Genomic DNA, 27,203 nt, shown 5'->3' on the forward strand with positions numbered 1-27,203 from the left:
ATTCCACTTGCTCCTGCCACATCTCAGGCTAGGGGAGGAGCACAGACTCCCGTTGCCGGTACTCTAGAGCAGTAGGTTCATGTCGACCGTGTTCTCGAGATTATACTGATTTAACCGGTAGCTCCAACTCAGCCCGAGGTTAGGGCAGTAATTTCTAAGGTAGAGTAGCTCAGAATTAAGAGGTAGAAGAAGTACCACCCTCCTACCTTCAGTGGATTGGCGTCAGAGGATGCCTAGGGTTTTCTGGAGGAGTGTCACTGTATTCTTCGTACTATGGGTGTAGCGGAGTTGAGTGGGGTTTCTTTTACTACATTCCAGCTTAGAGGATCAGCCTGTCAGTGGTGGCGTGCTTATGAGTTGTGTAGTCCGGCTGAGGCAGCTTAACTTACATGGACCCAATTCTCGGACATGTTGTTGCGTGAGTATGTTCCCCAGAGTCTCAGAGACGCATGGCGCGCGGAGTTTGAGCAGTTGCGCCAGTGTGCTATGACTGTGTCAGAGTATGCAATTCGCTTTAGTGATTTATCCCAACATGCACCAACATTGGTTGCCACAGTTCGAGAGAGGGTTTGTCGGTTTATTGAGGGATTCCACCCCAGTATCAGGCTTAGCATGGCCCGGGATTTAGAGATGGATATTTATTACCAGTAGGTTATGAGTATTTCTAGGAGATTGAAGGGCATGCACGCTCGAGATAGAGAGGAGAGGGAGGCCAAGAGGTCTCGAGAGTCTGGCAGTTACAGTGGTACTCGTGCCCCAGCTACAGTTCGCCATGGTAGGGGTTACGGGAGTCTCCCCATTCATTAAGCTCTTCTAGCCGCCAGTGGTATTCCGACCCCTTCTAGGCTCCATGAGCCTTATTATGCACCACCAATATCTAATGCGCCTCCTGCATGGGGTGCTTTTAGTGGTCAGCCCAGTAAACCTATCCCGAGCCAGTCGTAGTAGCCACATCCTCTGAGAGCTTGTTTTGAGTGTGTGACACTCGCCATATGGTGAGGGACTGCCCCAGACTTAGGAGGGGTGCACCTCCACAGACTACTCAGGCACAACGTGTCCTACCGGGTCCTCAGGCTATGATTACAACACCAGCTACTACTCCACCTGCTCAGCCAGCTCGAGGTGGAGGTCGGGGAGGTCGAGGTCGCCCTAGAGGGGGAGGCCAGGCTAGATATTATGCTCTTCCCACTCGTACAGAGGCAGTTTCTTCCGACTCTGTCATTACATGTATTGTTCTGGTCTGTCATAGAGATGCGTCGATTTTATTTGATCCAGGCTCTACCTATTCCTATGTGTCCTCTTATTTTACCCCGTACTTGGGCGTATCTCGGGATTCCTTGAGTTCCCCTATTTATGTGTCTACTCCTATGGGAGATTCTCTTGTTGTGGACCGTATGTATCGGGTGTGTTTGATTGCTCTTAGTGGTTTTGAGACCAGAGCCGATTTGTTTTCGCTCAATATGATAGACTTTGATTTTATTTTGGGCATGGACTGGTTGTCTCCCCATTTTGCTATTCTTGATTGTCACACCAAAATTGTGATGCTGGCTATGCCAGGATTACTACGATTAGAGTGGAGAGGTACCTTAGAGTATACTCCCAACAGAGTTATTTCATTTATTAAAGCACAACGAATGGTTGAGAAGGGGTGTGACCCGTATCTAGCTTATGTGAGAGATGCCAGTATTGATACCCCTACAGTTGAGTCAGTTCCAGTAGTGAGGGACTTTCCAGATGTTTTTCCAGCTGATCTTCCAGGCATGCCACCCAACAAAGATATTGATTTTGGCATTGATTTATTGCCGGGCACTCAGCCCATCTCTATTCCTCCATATCGTATGGCTCCTCCTGAGTTGAAGGAGCAGTTACAGGAGTTGGTTGATAAGGGCTTCATTCGGCCCAGTGTGTCACCTTGGGGTGCTCCTCTCTTATTTGTGAAGAAGAATGATGGTTCTATGCGGATGTGTATCGATTACCGCAATTGAACAAAGTCACCGTGAAGAACAAGTATCCATTACCTCGTATTTATGACCTATTTGATCTGTTACAGGGTGCTAAAGTGTTTTCCAAGATTGACTTACGTTCAGGCTATCATCAGTTAAAGATTCAGGATCCATATATCCCGAAGACTGCTTTTAGGACTCGGTATGGTCACTACGAGTTTCTTGTTATGTCATTTGGGCTGACCAATGCCCCAACAATATTTATGCACCTGATGCACAGTGTGTTCCGACCCTATCTTGATTCATTCTTCATTATGTTTATTGATGGCATTCTGGTGTACTCCCGGACTCGGGAGGATCATGAGCAGCACCTGAGGACTGTGCTTCAAACCTTGAGAGAAAAGAAGTTATATGCAAAATTTTCAAAGTGTGAGTTTTGGATAGACTCAATGGCATTCTTCAGTCATGTAGTATCGAGTGATGGGATCAAGGTGGATCCGAAGAAGGTAGAAGCAGTGTAGAGTTGGCCAATGTGGTGGCCGATGCTTTGAGTCGCCGGGCGGAGAGTTTGGGGAGTTTAGCATATCTACCAGCAGCAGAGAGGCCATTGGCATTGGATGTTCAGGCCTTAGCCAGCCAGTTTGTGAGATTGGATATTTCTGAGCCGAGTCGAGTATTGGCTTGTGTGGTCTCTCGGTCTTCTCTTTATGATCGTATCATGATGACCCCCATCTGCTTGTCCTTAAGGACACGGTTCAACACGGTGATGCTAAGGAGGTCACTATTGGAAATGATGGTGCATTGAGGAAGCAGGGCAGGCTATGTGTGCCCAATGTAGATGGGTTGCGTGAGTTGATTCTCCATGAGACTCACAGTTCGCAGTACTCCATTCATCCGGGTGCCGCGAAGATGTATCAGGACTTGAGGCAGCATTACTGGTGGAAGAGAATGAAGAAGGACATAGTGGAATATGTAGCTCGGTGTCTGAATTTCTAGCAGGTAAAGTATGAGCATCAGCGACCAAGCGGATTGCTTCAGAAGTTAGAGATCCTGGAGTAGAAATGGGAGCAGATCACTATGGATTTTTTTGTTAGGCTTCCACGGACTCAGCGGAAGTTTGATGCAGTTTGGGTGATTGAGGATAGGCCGACCAAGTTAGCTCATTTCATTCCTGTGATGACTACCTATTCTTCCGAGTAGTTGGCTCGAATTTATATCCGCGAGATTGTCAAGCTTCATTGCGTACCGGTATCTATCATCTCTGACTGGGGTACGCAGTTTACATCACGGTTCTGGAGGGCTATACAACAGGAGTTGGGTACTCGGGTTGAGTTGAGCACAACATTTCACCCTCAGATGGATGGAAAGTCCAAGCGCACTATTTAGATACTGGAGGATATGCTCTGTGCTTGTGTGATAGATTTTAAGGGTGATTGGGACCAGTTCTTGCCACTTGCAGAGTTTGCTTACAATAACAATTATCAGTCGAGCATTTAGATGGCACCATATGAGGCCTTATATGGGAGGCGGTGTTGGTCTCCAGTGGGTTGGTTGGAGCCGGGCGTGGCTAGATTATTGGGTACAGACTTGGTTCAGGATGCTCTAGAGAAGGTTAAGGTGATTCAGAATTGACTTCGCTCAGCCCAGTCCAAACAGAAGAGTTATGAGGATCGGAAGGTTCGCGATGTGGTATTCATGGTTGAAGAGCGGGTCCTACTCCGGGTGTCACCCATGAAGGGTATTATGAGGTTCGGAAAGTAGGGTAAGCTGAGCCCAAGGTCTATCGGCCCATTTGAGGTGTTGCGACGTGTTGGGGAGGTTGCTTATGATCTTGCCTTGCCTTCTAGCCTAGTAGGAATTCATCCTGTATTCCATGTTTCAATGCTCCGGAAGTATCACGACGATCCGTCTCATGTGTTAGATTTCAGCTCAGTCCAGTTGGAGAAGAATTTATCTTATGTTGAGGAGCCGGTGGATATTTTGGATAGGCAGGTTCGAAAGCTGAGGTCAAAGAACATTGCTTCCGTGAAGGTTCAGTGGAGGGGTCAGCTAGTCAAGGAGGAGACTTGGGAGACCGAGCATGATATGTGCAACCGTTATCCTCATCTTTTCACCATTTCAAGTATGTCTCTATGCTCGTTCGAGGACGAACGATTGTTTTAAGAGGGGGAGGATATAGCGACCCGGCCGGTCATTTTAAGAGTTATAGTCTCGATCCCCAATTTACTTCTTTCCCCATATTTTTTTCTGCTTACCGGGAGGTTGTTGTTGTGGTTTCAGAGTGAATTGGGACACTTAGTCCCTAAACGGAAGCTTAAGTCTTAGAATTTTTACCATAGTCAGGACTATGTGAAGACGACCCCGGAATAGAGTTTCGTCGGTTCCGTTAGCTCCGTTGGGTGATTTTGGACTTAGGGGCGCATCCGGATTGTGTTTTGGAGGCCTGTAGCTGATTTTGGCTTGAATTGGCGAAAGTCGATTTTTTGGAGATTTTGACCGATAGTGGACTTTTTGATATCGGGGTCGGATTCCAATTCTCAAAGTTGGAGTAGGTCCGTAATGTCAATTATGACTTGTGTGCAGAATTTGAGGTCAATCAGACGTGGTTTGATAGGTTTCGGCATTGGTTGTAGAAGTTTGAAGTTTAAGAGTTCATTAAGTTTGAATTGGAGGGTGATTCTTGTTTTTAGCATTGTGTGATGTGATTTGAGGGCTCGACTAAGTTCGTATGGTGTTTTAGGACTTGTTGGTGTGTTTGGTTAAGGTCCCGGGGGCCTCGGGTGTGTTTCGGATGCTTAACGGATTGAGTTTGGACTTATGCAAATTGCTGATGTTTTCGGGTTTTTTCTTGGCAGCTGTTGCAGGTCTCGCAAATGCGAGAATTTGTTTGCATTTGCGAACCTCGCATTTGCGAGAAAGGCTTCGCAATTGCGAAGAAGCCTGATCTGGGCATAGCTCGCATTTGTGAGAAATCAGTCGCAGTTGCGACCTTGACAGGGTTCGCATTTGCGAGTCCTTGGTCGTATTTGCGACCTTGGTAGTGGGAGCCCAGTTCACATTTGTGATGATTTTGTCGCATTTGCGAACCATTCGACATCTCAGACCTGTGCACAACTTTATTAAAAGCGGGCGATTTTTGGAGCTCTTGGAAGAGGGTTCTTACCTAGCACTTTGAGGTGAGTAATTTCTACACAACATGAGTTAAATACATAGATTAGGAGTAGATGTAAAAATTGGTGAAATCAAGGGTTTAGATGAAAAAAACCTAGGGTTTTGGAAATAATGGGAGAAGTTCTTCAACTAAGTTTTTGAGTTTTGATTGGGATTTTGATATCGGATTTGGATAATTTTGGTACGAATGAACTCGTGAGTGAATGAGTGTTCATATTTTGTAACTTTTACCCGATTCTGAGATGTGAGCCCGGGGAGGCTTTTTGGGGTGATTTTCTAATTCTTGCTTTAGATTTGATTTTATTAATTAGATTAGTTTCTTATAGTTGTATTTATGGTATGTATTTGATTTTGGCTAGATTTGGTCCATTCAAAGTCGGATATTCATGGAAAAGGTATTGTTACTGATTGATTGAGCTTGGTTTGAGGTAAATTGTTTGCCTAACCATGTGTGGGGGAAATCCCCTTAGGATTTGGTACTGTTGTGATATGCGAGCACTGTGTACGTGAGGTGACAAGTGCGTACACGGGCTATTTGTTGTAAAACCCGATACTTTTACTGAGTAGCAACCTGGTTTTTCCTTTAATTTGAGTTATACCATTTAAATGAGTATTAGTCCGTTTTCATTCTTAATTGAGCTATTCCAATATGTATAGTTATCCTGTTTAGTCTAATATCGCATGTCTACGTGCTTTAACTGCTTATTTGAACTCTGTGAAGCATGCCTAGTTGATTTTCTATTTTTCCTTGTTCTTTATCAGTATTAACTGTAGAAATCTTGCTGTTAACTGTTGTATTTATCGGTTTGTGCTGTGTGTTTACTTTTGAGACTACGAGGCATTTTCCTCGGGAGTTCTCTATGTATATTTACTTTTGAGACTATGAGGCGGTACCTCGGAAGTTCTCTCTGCATATTTACTTTTGGGACTACGAGGCGGTACCTCGGGAGATCCCCCTGCACATTTGCTTTTGAGAATACGAAGTGGTACCTCGGGAGATCTTCTTGCATATTTACCTTTGGGACTACGAGACGGTATCTCGGGAGATCCCCTATTGAGTATTTATTTTTGGGACTAGGAGAGAGTATCTCGGGAGCGCCCATTTTATTATCACATTGTGTTGTGTTGTTATTTCTCTGTGAATTCTTTCTGTTAAAGTTTACCGTTTTACTTCATTTTATTATATCATCTGTTTTATTATTATATCTCAGTAGGGCCCTGACCTGACCTCGTCACTACTCTACCGAGGTTAGGCTTGGCACTTACTGGGTACCGTTTTGGTATACTCATGCTACTCTTCTGCACATGTTTTGTGTGCAGATCCAGGTGCTTCTTATTAGCCCCTCTATTAGCTAAGAGTGCTTGCTGCTGTACGGAGACTTCAAGGTACATCTGCCGCGTCCGTAGACCTTAGAGTCCCCTTCTCTATTCTCCCCTATGTCATTTACCTTCCGTACTTCTTTTATTAGACTCTGGTGTATAGAGACACTAGTTTCCTTCTGTAGCTTGTGACTTACGATGTTCCGGGTTTTGGGAATACAGTGTATACTTGAGAGTCGGTTATTGAACATGCCAGACGACATTTTTATCAGTTATTTAATTATCTGCTGCAGTTAGTTGTTCAAGTTTTGCTCTCATTTTCTTTATTCCGCAAGTATAAGACTTACCTAGTCGTAGAGACTAGGTGCCGTCACGACCTCTTACGAAGGGAGAATTGGGTCGTGACAATATTCGGCAATGAATAACTCAGCAAAAATAATATTTCACAATTTGTAACACGTTGCCTCAATACCAAATTTTAAAATGTCAACTACTTTATATTTATAATAATTCAATTAAGAAATTCAGCCTTCGATTACTGCACAGAATAAAAGAAACAAAATTCCAACAAAACAAGTAAGACAATTAGCAAGAAAAGGTCAGGAAAATTTGAAAAATATAAATATAGATCAATGATGATGAATATAACAGGATGAAATGATTTAATTAATATGCAATAGTTGTAACGACCCGACAAATCATTTTGAGCCCTAGCGCATCGTTCATCAGTTTAAGGCCTTGAGTAGCTTCACTTAAGGTATTATGACTTGTACGCGTGGTCGGAATTTAATTTCGGAAAGTTTGGAGTTGATATGGAAAGAAAATTCAAATTTCGGAAGCCTTAAGTTAGAGGAATTGACTAAACTGGGATATTTGAGTAAACGACCTCGGAATTGGGAATTGAAGGTTCCAACAGGTTCGTATGATGATTTTGGACTTGTGAGTATATCCTGATCAGGTTTTGGATGACCCAGGAGCGTTTCGACGCCTATTATGGAAGTTGGCATTTTGGAAGAATTTCATAAATTTGGGTTGAAGTGCATTTCAATGTTATCAATGCCCGATTGGGATTCTGAGCCTCGAAATAGCACCATATGATAATTCTGGACTTAGGGGCGCGTCCGGAAGTGGATTTGGTGGTCCGTAGGTCGTTTCGGGGTCATTTGGCGAAAAATGAAAATTTGAAGGTATTTGGAAAGTTTGAACGGGAGTGGACTTTTTGATATGATATCGAGGTCGGATTCCGATTCCGGAAGTTGGAGTAGTCCGTAATGTCAATTATGACTTGTGTGCAAGATTTGAGGTCAATCGGATGTGATTTGATAGGTTTCGGCATCGAAGGTAGAAGTTTGAAGTTCTAAAGTTTATTAAGTTCGAATTTGGATGTGATTCATGATTTCGATGTTGTTGGGTGTGATTTGAAGGCTCGACTAAGTCCGTGTTGCGCTTTAGGACTTGTTGGTATAATTGGTTGAGGTCCCGAGGGCCTCGGGTGGATTCCGGAAGGTTAAGAGATCGATTTTTGAACTTAAGAATTTCTGAAGCTTAATGCTTATGGTGTAATCGCACCTGCGTGACTTTGGCCATAGGTGCGGGATTGCAGGGGCAGCTAATTGCTTGCAGAAGCGGAGAAGGCCAGCCAGGGGGAGGACCATAGGTACAGAGTTTTGGCCGCATCTGCGCAAGCGCAGAAGCGAAGCATGGGGCGCAGAAGCGGAAGAAAGCGCAGGAGCGGAATGGGAGCTCGCACCTGCAATGTCGCAGATGCGGGGAATGTTCCGCAGGTGCGAGGTATTGTGTTTGGGTAAGTTTCCTAGAAGCGGAGGTGTGGTAGCAGAAGTGACGCCGCAGGTGCGGCTACTGTTTCGCAGATGCGAAAATATCAGCTGGGCAGATTGATTTAAGAATGGGACTTGGCTCATTTTTCTCCCATTTTTCACTTGGTTGGGTGATTTTTGGAGAGCTTCAAGGGGAGATTTTCATCAAGCAACACAAGGTAAGTGATTCCCAATTATTATAGGTAAAATACGCGGTTTGTATAAGGATTTAAACATGGAAATTAGTAGAAATTGTGGGATATTTGGTAGAAAACCTAGAATTTGGTATTTTTGGATTTTGACCACGAATTTGGGCATCGAATTGAGAATAAATTATATATTTGAGTTTGTGAGGTTATGGGTAAAGTTTATCTTCGAAGTTTTTTGAAATCCGGGCACGTGGGCCTGAGGGTGATTTTATCAACTTTTCGAACGGAGTTGGGAATTTGTTTAAACCGAATTGTTGTGAAAATTAGAGTATATTTTTATGGGTTTGCACATTTATTGACTAGTTTTGGAGCTTTGGACATCGGTTTGAGTTGTTGGAAAGGCTTGGGAGCCGGCTATGGAACTTCAGAGCGAGGTAAGTCTCCTTTCTAACCTTGAAAGAGGGAATTAACCCCTTAGGTGAAATAATTCAATATGTGCTCCTATTTGTGGGGGATACGTACGCACGAGGTGACGAGAGTCCGTGCGTAGCTACTATTATGCTTAAGTCCGGGTAGTCTAGGATCCAAATCATGCTATACTTATGATGTTTGCAACCTTCTTGTTAATTTGATTTGCTTAAATCACATTGAACGTGGTAAAGGAATTTTAAAAGGATAAAATTCGTTCTCTTGACCGTTAAATGAGAATTTGGCATTTTCTTGAATAATTGCCCCTTAATAAATTCTTGACATGGTTGTTTGAATGTGTTTATCATTTTGTGGAGCGGACCGAACGCCTCGGTAGATTTAATAGATGCATCTATGATTCGCGCCGTTCGACCCTCGGCAGTGCACAATTTAAATATTTATGTTGGAGCGGGCCGTACGACCTTGACATGATTTGCATATGATTGAATTGATTGCTTTGGAATTTACAATAAATGATATTACCTCCTTGGCCTGAGATAAATTGTTAAATAATGGGAAATAGATGTGGAGATTTCTTAATTATAAAAGAACTGCTTACTTACTTCAAATTATTGAGCTTGCAATCGTTTTATATAATCCATGTTTAATTATATCATTGATATTTTATTTATAGCCCATAGTAAGTGTCGAAGTCGACCCCTCGTCACTACTTCTTCGAGGTTAGGCGGGATACTTACTGTGTACGTGTTGATTTACGTACTCATACTACACTTGCTGCATATTTTTGTGTAGGTACATATATGTTTAGTGTCCTTGTGGGCGCATAGGCGGTTATGGTGGGGACTTAGGTGAGCTGCATTCTATACTATGATCCGCAACCAATAGAGTCTCCTTCAGAGTATTTATATTTCCCCTGTCCAAATTTGTATTCCGGGCAGATGTTGTATTTTATTTCACATTCCTAGTTTAGGCTCATGCACTTGTGACACCGGGTTTTGGGGTGATTATGGGTTATCCTGTATTGAAGTTGTAAAAAAATAAAAAATATTATTATTTATTCTGTAAATTCCATCTTTTACTTTTTAATTGAAGGAAACATAATTCCAAAAATATTAAAATGAGAACCAAATTAAGTATTTATTTTTGGCTTGCCTGACTGCGGTGTCCGGCGCTATCACGACCTTTAATGGATTTTGGGTCGTGACAACATGGTATCAGAGCACTAGGTTCACTTAGGTCTCACGAATCATGAACGAGTCTAGTAGAGTCTTGCAGATCGGTATGGAGACGTCTGTACTTATCTTCGAGAGGCTACAGGACTGTTAGGAACACTTCCCTTCTTGATTCCTCATCGTGCGATTTGATTCCTTTGAGGCTTATGCCTTCATTTCCTTCATATTCAATCTTATGCGACGTGAAGTGCTTGTTATATTTTTGGAATCGAGGAATTTTAATGGCACTACAGATGTGGTGCAAGATGTTTCTCCCTGCGTATTTGCTTTGGGCTATTGTCGTCGCCTTGTGGAATGTCGTTCTGTCATTTCAGCTCAGTATCAGTATTATCTAAGGTTTGGAGATTTGGCATTGATTGTTATGAAGGTTCGTGCATTACTATCGCACAATGTTTGTGTAATGGTAGGATGCTTGTCTATGCATCGAGGCAGTTAATGACTTGGAATGAGGTTTACTCAGTGCATGATTCAGAGATTCTGCATATTATTTCCGGCGGAGGAAAGGCAATTAGACTATAAATGTTCAAGTTTGGGTTGATGGAGTAACGTGACTTGGTATTTTTGAGCATGGTGGAATTTTCATCTGTGATGTGGTGTCGTCATCCCTGTTGAACGCATTAAGGTTCTCCGGTGTCATGGTCTTCATCAATTTGCCTTCGGGACAGAGTAGTGTGAGATGGTGCCAGAGAAGCAGTTGTTAGAGACAACGGAGTGCAGTAATTCCAAAATTTAAATGGGTATTTCTAATGTTGACGGCTCGAGGAAGATGATCTTTAGAGGGGTCTAAAGTTGGTAGCGATCTATCGGTTCAAGTGCTATAGAGATAGATATTGAGTTATGGCAACAACTGGGCAGCGAAGGATGAGGAAGGACATGTGGGAGGTGTCTTGCGGTGGTTAAATTTCTTGAAGGCCAAGTGTGAGAAACATAATTCGGGTAGTTGCTTAAAGGAGAGGGTTTGACCAAAGTGGGAGAGTGGTAGAGTAGCATATGGGTTCTATGGTAGGATGACTATACGCCTTGGGGGAAGTTAGAGTGATTTGGGATTCATGGTGGACAGTGACTAGGTCTACGGGCTTAATTTGGAATATTGTCTGCTATATTGAGGAAGATTGGGTGTGACAGGATGGAGTTGCTTAATATGAAAAATGATACAACATGACTTTGGATCGGTATGTATTGTCGCACCTCTAGTTGATGTCAATGGGGAGTGAATGAGCACGGGCTTAGGGAGGTTTATTGATTTTGTAGTAATTGTACTCGATGTAATGCTGTTGGAAGATATCGGCATGTAATTTCCACAAGTGGGTTATCTTCCATGAGAAGGTTAGTGGTCGTGTGGTGTTGACAAAGCTTCTGCGAAGGATTCTACTGGCTATCTGGTAAGAGGTCGGATATGTAAATATGGCTAGTGATAAAGAATGTTCATGAAGTGTTAACGGAAGGATTTTGAGGAATTTTGGCGAGTTGATTGTGCAAAATCATGTCAATGGGGGATAAGGAATCTTGGTGGGTTCCAGAGTTATGCAATAGTAGCTTCAAGCTAAGTGGGAGATCCCCACCGTCTATGATTAGATTGCGTAGTTGTCAACTTATGCGATTTCTGGTTATCGGCGTATTAGTGGGCTATTACGACTAAGGAAAGAAAAAATCAGTGGTAATTTGAGCAAAGGATTTGAGGAATGTGTGCTATCTTTGGACTTATCGGTCCATGTCAGGCTTTGGGAAGACTCAGAGCTTATGCTTCATGTAGATGTAAAGTACAAGGAAAGTGATCCAGCCGGGTGCTCCTTTGAGAGAGTGTTCATGTGCTAGGAAGGCCTAGGAGTTGGTTATATTCGGGACCAAGCCAGAGTGGGTGACTCTCAACAACGGTCCTAGTGGATTCAAAAGTTAAAGTGCGGTGCCTCAAGATTTCGAGTCCGTAGTATGGTTAAGTATTGAGCTTTTGCAGTGAATTATATAAGGGTCCGGGAGTGTTCTACGTTATCTTCGGTCTGCGGTGTAGCATTGGAGGAATGAGGGAAAGTAACTCCGGATTCGTAGAGAAATTATCAGAATGGGTGTACCAGTTGAAGATGTGAATATACGCACAAGGAGGGTATGAGATGGTTCGTGGGTTTTGAGACAACGTGGTCTCGTCAAATAAGGTCACTCAAGATGAGTGTGGATTTGGGTTCGTTATGTTTTATATGGAGCTATTATTATTCCTAAGGCAAGTCCGGGGTATATTAGAAGAAGTCAGATCAGTTAGAAATGGTTGAATCGGCATGGTGTGGCAATGATCGGGTCCTTCACGTGTTAAGTTTTATAGGTGGTTGAGGCGGTACGTGCAAGGCTTGACGGCCACCGTAATTTGATTTATTTGGAGGTATTCAATTATTATGGCCTGTTTTGTGTAGATGGATCCCGGAAGGGACATGGTGGTTTAGACCACTACTTGGGGTTGTATTTTCTGCGGTTAAGAGAATTCGGTCACGTGTTGCAATGGTTCTCCTGAAATGAGTCAAGTGAGAGGTTCCTATATGATGAAGTGTGTATTCTATTAGTAGTTCAGGAGTTATGATGAAATTCTTGTACTCTTGCGCATTGGCATGATTAGGTGCAGTGAGTAGCATGGGAATTGGAAGTTGAGGATCAAGGTTGCGGTTCGGTGTTGACAACAATGGCACGAGCTCGGATGATCAGGGAAGAATTCAGATGTTTAGAGTGAGCTGGTATTGTCTTTAGTGTCACCTAAGATCGGTGTCTGTGTACTAATTTGCGGCTTCTTTATTTGCTTTACAACATTAGTGTGGCCGGTGGTATGGATGTGCAGACTTGTTACCTGGTGCAGAAGGTCGTGGGAGCGTTTCCCACGGGAAGATTGTATAAGTGTGACATGTAGTCACTTGATTGATTAAAGATTGGAACCAAGTATGGAGATTTGGTATTATCACTAATGCGAGTGTTTAGGCCTGAAAGTCGCTCTATTCAGTTGGTTGTGAATTATGGAAGTTTGTTCCGGATTTGACGGATGTTCTTATGTGTTATGGGAAAAAGGGTTGTTGTGGATCCTTGAAAGGTTATTAGCCTAGTTCGGTATGATCAGAATCGACTTGAGGTCTGTGGTTGGATCTAAATGTGAATGTGGGCTCTATATCAGGTCGGATGTGTTCATTTTAGCATAGCGCTGTTTTCGGAGGGGTCTTCGGGCCTTGGATGTTATTTCTGTTGTCGGCCTTTCCGTGTAGTCTCTATTGTGTCATGTGGGTTGTGAGGAGATTTGATTATTCGCACTCACATTGAGATCCCATATAGTTTGTGGTGTTATATGAGAAGGATGGCTCTCGAGATACAGGTCATTTATTGCACCTTAGTTGTGCTTGAGTTTTATAGCGTATGACGCTACCCGTCTCCCCAGGATTTGTATTATGCACTTGGCATGCTTATGGTTGATATTCAGGCATTTCGTGAGTATAAGCGTTTCTTTCGATTATCATGTGTGGATCGGGTGGCTCGCCACCATGGGTATGTGGTTGGATCGGGTGGCACGCTGCCACAGATATATTGTTTGGATCGTGTGGCACGCTGCCGCGGTATCATGTGTGGATTAGGCTGCACGCCACAACAGTGTGATGTTGAGCACAGTTCCCTATATCTATTCCTGTGTGTTTTGTCCCACATTTTCTGGGAAGATTCATAACACATTTTCGGTTGTTTAATTAGTTACGTGGGTTGAGTAGTTCTTTCCAGAGTTCGTTTTTCTTATGTACCACAGTCGAATTTGTGGATTGTTGGCACATGGTGGCACCAGATGAGACCTTTGGTAGTGTTTGTGGTGGCTTATTACCGGAACGACTTGTACTGGGTGAGACAAAATTTTTGGACCTGGGATCAGTGCGATCGGATTTATATAAGGCATATTTAAGAGCAAATATCGTTATTTGGTTCATAATGAGGTAATGGTTCTTGTCGGGAGGAGAGACTCAATGATTCGTTGACTCAGAAGTTGGTTATGAATTTCTACACATCCTTTTTGTTGTGGCAGTATTGCGAGAGTTGAAACAGGACTTATATGCTTCGTGAGGTACGTGTGGGCATCAGATTCGTGGGATTTTGACTATCATTGTCAGAGGATGTTATTATGGTCATGTGGGTTACACGGTGAATGGTATGAATTCAGTAAAGGTATGCAATCATGTATTGGTGCATCGTGTAGTGATGGATACGGTATTCGTATGTTGGAAACAGACTTGGTAGGGAATTTCAGATGTTGGAATTTGGCTCTAAGGCTTATTTGACTAGATAAAAGGGAGGATTTTTAGGTTTTCTCGAGCAAATGTGCTCAACTAGGTTGTGGCAGCACAGGTAGGTGCACGAGGTGTTAAACAGTGATTTCAGACAACTCCAGTGCAGTTCTTAGCACGTTCGAGACGAACGTATGTTTAAGTGGGAGAGAATGTAACGCCCCGACCAGTCATTTTGAGACCTAGCGTGTCGTTCGGCGGTTTAGGCCTTGAGTAGCTTCACTTCAGATATTATGACTTGTACGCATGGTCGGAATTTAATTTCGGAAAGTTTGGAGTTGATTTGGAAAGAAAATTCAAATTTCGGAAGCCTTAAGTTGGAGAAATTGACTAAACTGGGATTTTTGAGTAAACGACCTCAGAATCGGGAAGTGAAGGTTCCAACAGGTTCGTATGATGATTTTAGACTTGGGAGTATGTCCGGATCAGGTTTTGGATGACCCGGGAGCGTTTCGACGCCTATTATGGAAGTTGGAATTTTGGAAGAATTTCATAAATTTGGATTGAAGTGCATTTCAATGTTATCGATGTCTGATTGGGATTCCGAGCCTCGTAATAGCTCAGTATGGTGATTCTGGACTTAGGGGCGCACCCGAAAGTGGATTTGGAGGTCCGTAGGTCGTTTCGGGGTCATTTAGCGAAAAATGAAAATTTGAAGGTTTTTAGAAAGTTTGACGGGGAGTGGAATATTTGAAATCGGGGACGGATTCCGATTCCGGAAGTTTGAGTAGGTCCGTAATGTCAATTATGACTTGTGTGCAAAATTTGAGGTCAATCGGACATGATTTGATAAGTTTCGGCATCGAAGGTAGAAGTTTGAAGTTCTAAAGTTCATTAAGCTTGGATTGGGATGCGATTCATGATTTCGATGTTGTTGGGTGTGATTTGAAGGCTCGACTAAGTTCGTGTTGCGTTTTAGGACTTGTTGGTATAATTGGTTGAGGTCCCGAGGGCCTCGGATGGATTCCGGAAGTTTAACGGATCGATTTTTGGACTTAAGAATTTCTGAACCTTAATGCTTTTGGTGTAATCGCACCTGCATGATTTTGGCCGCAGGTGCGAGATCGCGGGTGCGGAGTTTTGGCCGCTTCTGCGCAAGTGCAGAAGCGAAGCATGGGGTGCAAAAGCGGAAGAAAGCATAGGAGCGGAAGGGGAGCTCGCACCCTGCGATGTCGCAGAAGCGGGGAACGTTCCGCAGGTGTGAGGCATTGTGTTTGGCTTAGTTTTGCAGAAGCGGAGGCGTGGTCGCAGAAGCGACGCCGCAAGTGCGGCTACTGTTCCACAAGTGCGAAAATATCAGCTGGGCAGATTGATTTAAGAACGGGACTTGGCTCATTTTTCTCCCATTTTTCACTTGGTTGGGCGATTTTTGGAGAGCTTCAAGGGGAGAGTTTCATCAAGAAACAAAGGGTAAATGATTCCCGTTTATTATTGGTTAAATACACGGTTTGTATAAGGATTTAAACATGGAAATTAGTAGAAATTGTCGGATTTTTGGTAGAAAACCTTAAATTTGGTATTTTTGGATTTTGACCACGAATTTGGGCATGGAATTGAGAATAAATTATATATTTGAGTTCGTAAAGTTATGAGTAAAGTATATCTTAGAAAAGTTTTGGAATCCAGACACGTGGGCCCAAGGTTGATTTTTCAACTTTTCGAGCGGAGTTGGAAATTTGTTTAAACCAAATTGTTGTGAAAATTAGAGTATATTTTTGTGGGTTTGCACATTTATTGACTAGTTTTGGAGCGTTGGGCATCGATTTGAGTTGTTGGAAAGGCTTGGGAGCCGGCTATGGAACTTCAGAGCGAGGTAAGTCTCCTTTATAACCTTATAAGAGGGAATTAACCCTATAGGTGAAATAATTCAATATATGCTCCTATTTGTGGGGGCTACGTATGCACGAGGTGACGAGAGTCCGTGCGTAGCTACTTTTATGCTTAAGTCCGGGTAGTCTAGGATCCAAATCATGCAATACTTGCGATGTTTGCAACCTTCTTATTAATTTGATTTGCTTAAATCACATTGAACGCGGTAAAGGAATTTTAAAATGATAAAAATTCGTTCTCTTTACCGTTAAATGAGAATTTGGCATTTCCTTGAATATTTGCCCTTAATATAAATTCTTGACTTGGTTGTTTGAATGTGTTTATCGTTTTTTGGAGCGGGCCGAACGCCTCGGCAGATTTAATAGATGCATCTATGGTTCGCGCCGTTTGACCCTCGGTAATGCACAATTTAAATATTTATGTTGGAGTGGGCCGTACGACCTCGGCATGATTTGCGCATGATTGAATTGATTGCTTTGGCATTTACAATAAATGATATTGCCTCCTTGGCCTGAGATAAATTGTTTAATAATGGGAAATAAATTTGGAGATTTCTTAATTTTAAAAGAATTGCTTACTTACTTAAAATTATTGAGCTTGTAACCATTTTATATAATCCATGCTTAATTATATCATTGATATTTTATTTATAGCCCATAGTAAGTGTCGAAGTCGACCCCTCGTCACTACTTCTTCGAGGTTAGGCGGGATACTTACTGGGTACGCGTTGATTTACGTACTCATACTACACTTGCTGCATATTTTTGTGCAGGTACATATATGTTTAGTGTCCTTGTGGGAGCAGAGGCGCGGTTATGGCGGGGACTTAGGTGAGCTGCATTCTATACTACGATCTGCAGCCAGCAGAGTCTCCTTCAGAGTATTTATATTTCCCCTGTCCAAATTTGTATTCCGGACAGATGTTGTATTTTATTCCACATTCCTAGTTTAGGCTCATGCACTTGTGACACCAGATTTTGGGGTGATTATGGGTTGTCCTGTATTGAAGTTGTAAAATAATAAAAAAATATTATTATTTATTCTGTAAATTCTATCTTTTACTTTTTAATTGAAGGAAATATAATTTTAAAAATATTAAAATGAGAACCAAATTAAGTATTTATTTTGGCTTGCGTGACAACAGTGTCCGGCGCCATCACGACCTTTAATGGATTTTGGGTCGTTACAACAGTGATCTACACATATTAAAGACATTACCTTCCATATTTAGTCCGTATACACACTTGTCACCTCGTGTACACGACTTTCAACACATCACATCAATACCAATTTTAAGGAGAATTTCTCCCACACAAAGTTAGACAAGTCACTTATCTTAAACCACGCTCAATCAATTAATAAGAATGCCTTTCTCTTGATTTTTTAACTCTGATCGGCTCGAATCTAGTCATAATTAATTTGATTCAATCAATACAAATTATATGAATTAATTTTATATGAAAATATAAATTTTTCAACAAAAACCCGAAATTTATCTCAAAAATCGCCCGTGGGGCCTACGTCTCGAAATCTGACGAAACTCACCAAATCCGACAACCCATTCAATTACGAGTTCAACCATACTAGTTTCACTCAAATTCAACTCCGTATCGACATTTAAATCCCAAAAAAATTGTTTTATGAAATTTCTATAATTTTCCCCAAATTTACATCTCAAAATACTAATTAAATGATGAAAACAATGATATATTCATGTATATTAACCAAATCGGAGTTAGAATCACTTACCCCGATGAATTTCTTGAAATCCCTCGAACAATCGCCACCAACCAAGCTCCCAAAGTCCAAATATGAAATAATACTCTAACCCTCGTTTATAAAGTACAAAATTCTGACCTCCCATTGTGCTAATGGCACATTTTTTTTGCGGTCCGCACATTTCCAAGTTCTGCGGCCGCGGTCCAAATTGTGCGGTCGTACTACAGTGTGACTGCACTATCAGACTTTAGTAAATTGATCATAACTTTCTGTACAATTGCCCAAATAATTAATGGTATACCTTTAAGGAAACTAGACTCAAAGAGCTACAACTTTCGTTTTTAAATCATCTCTACATTCCTTTTAAATTAAAAGATATAAGCTTCCAAAATCGTACCGTCAAACCTGAAAATCTCCTTTCTGCATCCGCGAGAGAAATTCTGCGGACCGCACACTTCCAACCGCGGACAGCACAAATCCGCACAATTACCACTGGCTCAGCACTTTGGGAGTTTGCGGCCGCACATCCGCACTCCAAAATGTGTCCTCCGCACTTCAACTGTCCCAAAACATCACTAGAGTGCCGAAATGTCCAAACTGGCTCAAAACTCACCCCCAAACACACCCGAGCGACTCGGGACCCCGTCCGAATGTACCAACAAGTCCTAAAACATCATACGAACTTAGTCGAAACTTTAAATCACATCAAACAACGCTAAAACCACGAATCATACCCCAATTCAAGCTTAATGAACTTATGAATTTTCAACTTCTACATTCGATGCCGAAACCTATCAAATCAAGTCCGATTGACCTCAAAGTTTGCACATAAGTCATAAATGACATAACAAACCTATTCAAATTCCAGAATCGGATTCCGACCCCGATACCAAAAAGTCAACTCCCCGATCAAACTTCCAAACTTAAATTTCTATTTTAACCATTTCAAACCTAATTTAACTACAAACTTCCAAATAATTTTCCGGACACGCTCCTAAGTCTAAAATTACCATACAGAGCTATTGGAATCATCAAAATTCTATTCCGGGGTCATTTTCATATAAGTCAATATCTGCTCAACCTTTTCAACATAAGTTTCCATCTTGGAGACTAAGTATCTCAATTTATTTTAAAACCTCACCGATCCCGAACTGACTACCCCAACAAATCACATAATAGTTATAAAGTACCGAATGAGCAGTAAATAGGGAAACATGGCTACAACTCCTAAAACAACTGGTCGGGTCATTACAAGGAGCAACTTATTACCACAACTGTCACAAAAAACAAAAGAAAAAGAAATAAACTTACATACTTTTACACCTACAAATTGATTATGTATTGCAAATGGTATGAGATATATCAAATAAAATGACCAATTTTCTTATCTAGGATTTTTTTTGAGTTGTTCAGAAAGAAGAGAAAGGGGCAAATGATATTACACATTATTATAGACTTTTAAAATTTGAAACAAAGGAAGTCAAAAGACATATATAAACAAATGTTATAAATGTTGAAAAATATAAAAAACAAACGAATACATATTGGGTTAAATTTATATAATTGATGGATGCTAAAAGAGTCCGAGCGTTACTACTATTTAGTGTAGCTAAAAGTTAATACATTTAATAGAAGATGAAAGAGTGCAAGCGTAACTACTGGTTTATTCACTAAACTTTAGTGTATAAAAGTTCTACATTTAATAGATCGATTTTTATGTGAAGGGTAAAATAATTATATAACTTTTTATGGGTATTCTAGTCTTTTAACTTTCATTTTAAATAATTTCAACGACTCGAATCTCGCCAAAACAATTACATACTATAAATATAACTATAGGAAACTAATTTAAATAATAAAATTATGATTTTAGCAAAGAATTAAAAAGTCGCTCCAAAAACTCACCCCGGGCTCGTGTCACGACCCAAAATCTCCTATAGGCCGTGATGGTGCCTAACATCACCATCAGGTAAGCTAACGGTGAATTTTCAACTTAATTACTAATTTTAATATTTTTGAAATAAAAAATCCCATTAAATTAATAAAGTAAAAAACTGGTACTCGGTCAAACTGTAACGACCCGACCAATCGTTTTGAGATCTAGCACGTCATTCGGTGGTTTAAGGCCTCGAGTAGCTTCACTTAAGGTATTATGGCTTGTACGTGTGGTTAAAATTGAATTTCGGGAAGCTCAGAGTTGATTCAGATGAAAAATTCTAATTTAGGAAGCTTTGAGTTGGAAGAATTGACTAAGGTTTGACTTTTGAGTAAACGACCTCGGAACCGGGATTTGAAGGTTCCAACGGGTTCGTATGATAATTTTGGACTTGGGCATATGTCCGGGTCGAGTATCGGGAGGTTCGGGAGCATTTCAGCGCCTATTATGGACGGTTGAAATTTTTGAAAGTTTAAGAACTTCATATTTTTGATTTGAAGCGGACTTTGGTGTTATCGATGTTCGCTTGGGGTTCCGAGCCTTGGAATGGCTTCGCTATGTCATTTATGACTTGTGTGTGAAATTTGAAGTTATTCCGGAATGATTTGGTACATTTCGGCACAAGATGTAGAATTTTGAAATTTGTAATTTATAAGTTGATTCGAGGCTTGATTCAAGGCGCGATTCATAATTTTAACATTGTTTGGCGTGATTTGAGGCCTTGACTAAGTTCGTATGATATTTTAGGACTTGTTGGTATATTTGGTTGAGGTCCCAGGGGCCTCGGGTGGATTCCGGATGATTAACAGATCAAATTTGGACTTGAAGTATTTGTTGGAATTCTGTCTTCTGGTGCAATCACACCTACGGAATTTTGCTCGCAGGTGAGAGCTCGCAACAACGAGATGGGCTTTGAAGAAGAGGCAGGGCGTGACTGAGGCAGTGGTCATAGAAGCGGGCAGGTGGACCGTAGAAACGGAGTCGCACCTGCGACAGGTTGATCGCAGAATCGGAAAGTGAGAGGGAGGGCTGCTTCGCAAAAGCGACAGTGTTGCCGCAGAAGCGAGTCCGCAAAAGCGTACCTTTAGTCCGCAGAAGTGAGGGAAGCCGCAGAAGCGAATGAGAGTATTACATCTGTGAGAGTGCAGATGCGGCCAAGTGTATCACAGATGCGGAAACACTGGCAGTGTTAAAAACAGAGGGGTTTCGACATTTTTGTCATTTTTTTGTTCAAACACTCGGTTGGGGGCGAATTTTCTGAGTGAATTCACAGGAATCTTGAGGTAAGTCACTTGTGACCATTTTTAGTCGATAATATTGAATAATCATCGAGTATTCCGACTAGATTACGTATTTTTGAGGTGTAATTCGAGAATTTGGGCCTAGGGATTTCAAAATAAGAATTTAAGATTTGGAGGTCGAGTTAATGTCGGAATTTGGTAAATTTGGTATGGATGGACTCGTAATTGAATGTGCGTTCATATTTTGTAATTTTTGTTGGGTTCCGAGACGTGTGCCTGGGTCGACCTTTTGGAGCGAGTTTTTAATTCTTTTCTAAAGTCGTTGTTTCATTATTTAAATTAGTTTCTTATAGTCATATTTATAGTATGTAATTGTTTTGGCTAGATTCAAGCCGATTAGAGTTGGAAAACTCGAGGGAAAGGCCGTCTTATTGATTGATTGATTGAGCGAGGTTTGAGGTAAGTGACTTGTCTAACCTTATGTGGGAAAAATTTCATTTAGGATTTGGTATTGTTATGGTAAATTGCAATACCTAAAGGTCGTGTACGCGAGGTGACGAGTGCATACTCGAGCTAAATGTTAAAAATCCGATTTTTGCTAAATAGTTCCTTTTTATTCCCTTAATTGAGTTACTCTAGCACATGTAACCATCATGTTTAGCCTAATGTCACATGTCTACGTGTCTTATATCTTATTTGTAATTTGTGCAACATGCTTAGTTGAATTACCTGTTTTCTTGATTTCTTATTCATTCTTTAACTGTAGGATTCCTTGCTAATTTCATTGTTCCAATTGTTATGTGTTATTTTCGTGATTTTTGGTTGAGATGACTATTTGGTTGTGGCACGAGGTTTCTGCCATGCAGAGTGTTATTATGGCACGAGGTTTCTGCCGTGTGGTTATCATTGTTTGCATGAGGTTTCTGTCATGCCCCTTTTGCATATTTACTTTTGGGACTACGAGGTGGTACCTCGGGAGTGCCCCTGTTGCATATTTACTTTTAGGACTACAAGGGGGTACCTCGGGAGCTCCCCTGTTGCATATTTACTTTTGGTACTATGAGACGGTATCTCGGGAGCGCTCGTGTTACATATTTACTTTTGGGACTACGAGGCGGTACCTCGGGAGCACCCCTGTTGCATATTTATTTTTGGGACTATGAGGCAGTACCTCGGGAGCGCCGTTGTTGCATATTTACTTTTGGGACTATGAGGCGGTGCCTCGGGAGCGCCGCTGTTGTTTACCTCTATTTGCTGTATTGTTGTGGTTGTTTCTCAACTTGTAAGAATCTTGTTTTTCCTCATGTGTTGTAGTTGTCTTCTTGAATCCCGTGTTGTTATCTTTCTGTAAATTCTCATTGTTCACTTCTTAGTAATTTCATTATATTATTATATCTTCTGCCTTGTTTCCTATTATTTCCAGTAGGCCCCTGACCTGACCTCGTCACAACTCTACTGAGGTTAGGCTTGGCACTTACTGGGTACCGTTGTGGTTTACTCATACTACACTTCTACACATCATTTTGTGCCGATCTAGGTACTGCTTACTAGATCAGGTACCAGTAAGCTAGCCCATACGTGGAGACTTCAAGGTACATCTGCTAGCATCCGCAGACCACGGAGTCCCCACTCTATATTTATTATGTTTTATTCCTCATTCCTCATTACACTCTGATGTATAGAGATATTTAGTATTTTTCTCTTTGGAGCTTGTAACTTATTTTCACCGAGTTTTGGTAGTTGTAACTATTTGAAATCGTAGTTCTTATTTATTTCAGATGTTGAAGTTGAGTTTCAACATTATATTCAGTTATTCCATATAATATTTAGGCTTACATAGTCTTAGAGACTAGGTGCCGTCACGACATCCTACGGAGGAAAATTGGGGTCGTGAAAAGTTGGTATCATAGCTCTAGGTTCATATGTGTTATGAGTCACAAGAAGGTTTAGTAGAGTCTCGCAGATCGGTACAGAGATGTATGTACTTATCTTCGGGAGCCTATGGAACTGTTAGGCAAAGCTTCACTTCCTTGATTTTCTCATCGTGCGATTTGATTCCTTTGGGGCTTATGCCTTTATTTCCTTCCTATTCAATCTCATACGACGTGAAACACTTGTTATCAATTGGGCATAGATGAGTTGTAGTGGTATTGCAGACGTGGTGGAAGATGTTTTTCCCTGTATATTCGGGTAGGCTATTATCATCTCCTTGCAAAATGGTGTTCTGTCTATTCAGCTCAGTAACTGTATTTCCTATGGTTTTGAGGCTATGATGTTCATGCATTGTTGTCGCACAATGTTAGTTTAATGGTAGGGTGCTTGTCAATGTGTCGAGGCAGTGAATGACTCGAAAGGAGGATCTCTTAGTGTGTGGTTTAGGGGTTCGACATTTAATTCCAACGGAGGAAAGGCAATCAGACTATGGATATTCAGGCCTTGGTTGATGGAGTAACGAGACTTGATATTTTCGAGTGTGGTGGAATTTTTATTTGTGATGTGGTGTCACCATCCTTATTTGAACGCATTCAGGTTTGCCAGTGTTATGGTCTTTTTCAATTTGCCTTCGGGTCATGTGTTGTAAAGTGGTGCCTGAGAAGCGTTTGTCAGAGATGGCGGTGAGTAGTGGTTTCGGAAATCGAATTGGTGTTTCTAATGTTGATGGCTTGGGAAAGATGATCTTCTAGGAGGTTTAGAGTTAGTAGCAATTTATTAGTTCAGGTGCTATAGGTATGGATTTTGATTTGGGGAAGTAATTGGGAAGCGAAGAATGAGGAAGGACATGCGGGAGGTGTCTTGCGGTGGTTGAATTACTAGCAGGTCAAAGTATGAAGAGCATAGGTCGAGGAGTTGTTTAAAGGAGGCAGTTTAACCGAAGTGGGATTTGCAGAGTAACATATGGATCCTGTGGCAGGAAAACCACTTTCCTTGAGAAATATTTGGGCAATTTGGAAATCGTGACGGAGGGTGATTTTGTCTATGGATTTTTTTTGAGATAGTGGCTACTGTACCGAGGAAGATTGAATGTGGCAAGGAGGAGTTTTCTTGAAATGAAGAGGGGTGTGAAAACTTCATTAACGATTTGTATGCAACATGACTTCGAGTTTGGATGAGCTCATGAGGGTTTACTGATTTCATAGTAGTTGTACCCAGTGCAGTGCTGTTGGAAGATGTCAGCATGGAATTCCACAGGTGGGTTATCTCTTGTGAGCAGGTAAGCGATTGTGTGATATTGATGAAGCTTCTACGAAGAATTCTACTTGCTACCTGGTAAGAGGTCGAATATGTAATTGTGGCTGATGATTCAGAATGTTCATGAAAAACTTAACAAAAGACTTCGAGAAATTTGGCGGTTTAACGGTGTGAGATCATATTAACTAAGAAGGAGGAATCGTTGTGGGCTCTACATTATGTGATGGTAGCTTAAAGCTAAGTGAGGGAGCCCACCGTCTATAATTGGATCGCGTGGTTGTCTGCTTATGCGGGCTATGGTTATTGGTGCATTGGTGGATCATTTATGGCTAAGAAAAGAAAACATCAGGGGTAATTCGAGCAAAGAACTTGTTGAGTGTGTACTATATTTTGCCTTATCGGTCCACGTGCAAGTTTTGGGAAGACTCAGAGTTTATGCTTCTTGTGGATGTGATATACAAGAAAAATAATTCAACCGATTGCTTCTTTGAGGGGGTGTTCAGGTGCTAGCAGAGTGTTGGAGTTTGGTTATATTTGGGACCAGGTCAGAGTTGGTGACTCTCAACAACGGTCCTAGCGGGTTTAAGAATTTAAGTGCAGTGCCTATGGATTTTGGGTCCGTTGTGTGGTTAAAGATCGAGTTTTGCAGTGGATTATAAAAGTGGCTTAGAGTGTTCTATGTTATCATCGATTCTGCAGTACAGAATCAGAGGAAAGGGAGAAATAACTTCGGATTCACGGAAGGTCTTATAGAATGAGTGTGCTAGTTGGAGATGCTATTGTGCGCTTGAGGAGGGTATGCAATGGTTCATGAGTATTGAGAATATGTGGTCTTGTGATCGGGGTCACTCGGGATGAGTGCGGATTTAGTTCGTTATGTTTTTGAATAAAGCTATTATTATTTTTAAGGCAAGTCGAGAGTAAATTGGAAGAAGTTGGGTCGGTTAGTAATGGTTGAATCAGCATGATTCTGGCAATGATAAGTTCCTTCAGCGTGTGAAGTTGTACATGTGGTTGGTGGTTGTTGATTTGGGAGATATTTTATTCAAATGCCCTTGTTATGTGTAAATGGATCCCGGAAGAGTTATGGCGATTTAGACCACAACTTGAGGTTTGTATGTTCTACAGTTATGGAAATTAGAGGTTGAGGATCAAGGTTACGGTTCAGTTTGATGAGAATGTCCCGAGCTCGGAGGAGCGGGGGGGGAGGGAGGATCCTGAAGTTTAGAGTAAGATGGCATTTTCTTTAGTGTCACTTGAGAACGGTGTCCTGTGTAAGAGGCTTTGTGTATTGAATTGCAGACTCTAGGTTGGCCCAGTATGGTATGATCAGAATCGGTTGGAGGTCCGTTGGTGGTTCTAATTTGAATGTGTGCTCTACATTAGGTCAGTTGTGTTCGTTCAACATAACATTGCTTGCAGATGAATCTTCTGGAGTTGAATGTTATTCCCGTCATCGGCTATTGCATGTAATACTCTATTGTGCCACGTGGGTTATGAGACGACTTGATTATTACCGCATGTGTTGTGATTCCGTATAGCTTATGGTGTTATATGAGCAGGATGGCTCTCGAGATGTAGGTCATTTATTGCACCTTAGTTGTGCTTGGATTTTTCAGTGTATGGCGCTATCCGTCTCGCCACAGTTGTATATTTCTTTTTGCACTTGGCGTGCTTGTGGTCGAGATTCGGTATTTCGTAGGTATAAGAATTTTGGCTTGATGGGTATTCCCTTATTTATTGTTATGTGTGGATCGGGTGGCATGCCGCCACGGGTATGTTGTTTGGATTGGGTTGCATGCAGCAACCGTATCATGTTTGGATCGGGTTGCACGCCACAATGGTACCATGTGTGCATTGGGTTGCACGCCGCAACGGTGAGATGTTAAGTACGGTTAGATATACTTATTTATGTGTTTTTTTGTTTCCCATTGTATGAGAAGGGTTCATAGCATCTGGTCGGCCATTTTATTCGATACGCGGGCTGGGAAGTTCCTTTCCAGAGTTCGTTTTTTCCTTATGTATTATATTCGAGTTGTAGCTTATTGGCGCATCGATGGCGTCGTATGAAATCCTGGGTAGTGTTTGAGGTGGCTTATTGCTGGGCAGCTTATACTGGGTAAGACGAGATTATTGAGCCTGGAATCAGTGCAATCAGTTCTATATAAAGTATATAAAAGAGCAAATATCATTATTTAGCTCAGAATGAGGTAATGGTCCTTGTCAGGAGGAGAGACTCAATGATTTGTTGATTCGGCAGGTGGTAATGAGTTTCTACGCATCTCTTCCATCATGGCAGTATTGCGAGAGTTGGATCAGGCTTATATGTGTTATGAGGTGTATTGCGGGCACCGGGTTCGTGGAATTACAGCTATTGTGGTCGGAGGATGTTATTGTGATCAAGCGATTTATGTGGTGCATGGTGTGATTTCAGCGGAGGAGCATGGTCATGCTGGGCACATTGTCTGGTAATTGATGCGGTGGTCGTATGTTAGAATCGGTCTCGTGGACAATTTCAGATATTGGAATTTGATTATGAAGCTAGTTAGCTAAGGTTATAGGGAGGATCTTTAGTCGATATTATTGAATTATCATCGAGTATTCCGACTAGATTACGTGTTTTTGAGATGTAATTCGAGAATTTGGGCCTAGAGATTTTAAAATAAGAATGTAAGATTTGGAGGTCGAGTTGATGTCCGAATTTGGTAAATTTGGTATGGTTGGACTCGTGGTTGAATGGGCGTTCATATTTTGTAATTTTTTTCGGGTTCCGAGACGTGGGCTCGGGTCGACTTTTTGGAGCGAATTTTCACGTCTTTGCTAAAGTCGTAGTTTCATTATTTAAATTAGTTTTTCATAGTCATATGTATAGTATGTAATTGTTTTGGCTAGATTCGAGCCGATCGGAGTTGGAAAAATTGAGGGAAAGGCCTTCTTA

The sequence above is a fragment of the Nicotiana tomentosiformis genome, chromosome 8, assembly GCF_000390325.3.
Source record: "Nicotiana tomentosiformis chromosome 8, ASM39032v3, whole genome shotgun sequence".
NCBI classification, from domain to species: Eukaryota; Viridiplantae; Streptophyta; class Magnoliopsida; order Solanales; family Solanaceae; genus Nicotiana; species Nicotiana tomentosiformis.